Source organism: Littorina saxatilis, unplaced genomic scaffold (genome assembly GCF_037325665.1).
Source record: "Littorina saxatilis isolate snail1 unplaced genomic scaffold, US_GU_Lsax_2.0 scaffold_421, whole genome shotgun sequence".
Lineage (NCBI taxonomy): Eukaryota > Metazoa > Mollusca > Gastropoda > Littorinimorpha > Littorinidae > Littorina > Littorina saxatilis.
This window is the reverse complement of record NW_027127347.1, coordinates 96,349-99,456: the sequence shown is the minus strand read 5'-3', so window position 1 is coordinate 99,456 and position 3,108 is coordinate 96,349.

The window sequence follows — 3,108 nt, the reverse complement described above, 5'->3', positions numbered from 1 at the left end:
ATGAGGAGAAAAATTCAAAAAACGTTCCAAGTTTCAGAATATTTGTGAACGTTTTGTTTTGTTTCGTCAAATCAACAACTTACTTTGCTTGTTTTTTTAGTTCTACAGATGTTACTTGCCTCTAGTACAACGCAGCATCGTCAAATGAACAAAGTAATTAGGACATTGAAGCTGTGGTGTAATGTGTGCATGTGACTTGTGAGTGAATGTGCTGAATGATAAATTTGCTTGTTGACTAGTTGTTAGTTGTTTAATTTGTTGCCCCACAGTCTATGTTACATCTTCGTTCTGTCTTAAATTTGTACGCTTTTATGTGAGTTCTGTTTTATTGTCAGACTTTTTTATGTGTAACTATGTGTCTATTACTTATCTTATGTGTTTTGTTTTGGGTTTTTTCATCTTTTTAAAAACAATTTTTCTAGATTATTTTATATAACTATAAGTGGTTGTTGTCTATGAATTGTTTTTAATGCTTGTATGTTATTTCTTACGAGAAAACTTTTTATGTAAAATGTTAAATTTTAATGTCTAATGTAAAGCGCCATGAGACTGCCATTCGGCGGTGAACAGCGCTATAAAAGAATGTTTTATTATTATTATTTAAGTTATTGAGACATCCCAGTGCACTAAGGGATTTATAGAGCAAATCGAGAAAATTCATTATTGAACGAAGCGCATAGCGCTGAGTTCAATAATTATTTTCGAGATTTGCTCTATAAATCCCTTAGTGCACTGGGATTGTTTCAATAACGATATTGTCAGTACCGCCAGAGAAAAAAGAAGAATCAAAACGCACATTTTGCAACGCGCATTTGGATAGGCGTAACTGTGTGGTCAGGTTTGTGTCAGATCTACTTTTTGTGTGGGCTGTCTCAAGTGTGTCGTGCTTTCGTCACACGCAAACTCTTGTTTTAATTTTTGTTGGTAAATTCCAGTGTAGCGTTAAGCTAAAAAGTGATGATCTTTCATAGAGACCTCATTTAAACTCGGAGAAAGGACTGTGCTCTTAGTTAGTGGCGATTCGAAACCTTCATCGAGCTTCGACAGATTGACTGTGCAGAGTTTTGCCCCTTGCCAAGGTCGACGGAAAGAACATTTTCAAAATAAATGTGGCATGTTTCTCGTGTGGTATCTTCACTCATCGGGGAGTCTGGTACTAAATATAAACGGTAAGAATGCTCTGAACCCTACACGTATTATATACCCATCGTTTTATCGTTCACATTTGCCCAACATGTTAATTTGCTGAGCGGGATTTATGTCGTCTGCTTGGCCATGGCAATGGAACCACTGCACTGAGTCTGATTTCAAAAACAAAAATTGCTCGTCATGTTGCACTGAGTCTGCACGCAAGAGGCAGGTTGGTAATAAGTCTTATATATGGTAAGAACGTTCTAAACCCTACACGTTTTCGATTCCGATTGTTCTTGCCTTGAAATAATAATTCGGAAAACATTCATTTACTGAACAGATGCAGCCGTATTTCCGTGTAGTCTGCTACGTGCTGATCTAGCTGCTACGTTATCGGAATAACACTTGTGTTTTCTGTTAGCTGCTGGGAATTGTATACTAACTCATCATTTGGAAATGTGGATAATAAGCTACATGCCACTAACATGGCATAATTATGAGAGGAATCTTCGCAAGTCGAAACTGAAAAATTAGACACAGCGGGTTCTATTTTTAGATCAGTGGCAACTGTGGCACAGGCACATGCAATCAGTCAGAAAAAAACCCACTTCTGCTTTAATTGTCAATTGAGAAGCAGGAAATTTATGGTCATAATCATTGGTATTGTGGAGAATATAAGCTACATGTCATTAATTATTTCTGAGGATGACAGTACACTCTCACTTAGGCAAAGGGCGGAAGAATACGCTCTGTGGAAAAGTTTGCGCACTCCAAGAGTGCGCTAACAGTTATAGCGCATCGCCATTAGCCAATCAACTGGTTCACATCAGTCATGTGACACCAGTACTTACTGACAATTATTATTATTATTATTATTATTATTAAATAACTGCAACCACACACAACTTTGTGATTATATTGTCATTGTAGCCTGGGCGAGTGTTCATTTCACAGCTTTTTCATTGTCTGCTTCCTTTTTGTGTGCTCCTTTTCCACAATATCTGATTCCGTTCCCGTTCAAAGATCGCTCTTGGTAAAGTTTTAGCATCCCCGATGTCCCCCAACACCACCCTCCCCCTCTCTGTCTTTCTCCCTGTCTTTCAGTCTGTCTCTCTCTCTTTCTCTCTGTCTCTCTCTCTCTGTCTCTCTCTCACTCTCTCTCTGTCTTTCTCTTTTTTTTTTATCCATCCCTCTCTATCTCTACAATTAAACCGATCATCACGGTTTAGTCAGGAAAGAGAGAGCTAGAGAGAGAGAGAGAGAGAGAGAGAGAGAGAGAGAGAGAGAGAGAGAGAGAGAGCAACAGACGGACAAAGAGAGAGAGAGAGACAGAGAGAGAGGGAGAGACGGACAGACAGAGAGAGAGAAACAGAGAGAGAGGGAGACAGAGAGAGACAGACAGAGACAGAGAGAGAGACGGACAGACAGGGAGAGAGAGAGGGAGAAAGAGAGAGAGAGAGAGAGAGAGAGAGAGATATCGGAGATGCTAGGGTGTGAGAGATGAAGAGAAAGAGCACCCAGGCTTTGAAGCGATGGAGTGATTAGCGGTAGCGAATAATTAATCACAGACGAGCAGAGAAAACCCCCCAGGCACGTCGAAAGGTGTGGTCAACCTGACCTTTAGATGACACCTTTAGATGACCATCGGGCTCCCAGTCACCAGAGTGAAATTAAATCCATTTATTACCGGACTTTCGAAACAGAAAGAGTTACAAGACAGTAGTATTAGAAGACAGTAAGGCTACATCACTACCCAATGACGCGAACAATAAAACTGATCACTAGAGAGTTAAATTAAACCCATTTATTACCGGCCTTTCGAAACAAAAAGAGTTAGAAGACAGTAAGGCTACATCACTACCCAATGACGCGAACAATAACACTGATCACTAGATAGTTAAATTAAACCCATTTTATTACCAGACTTTCGAAACAGAAAGAGTAAGAGGACAGTAAGGCTAACTACGAATGACGCTA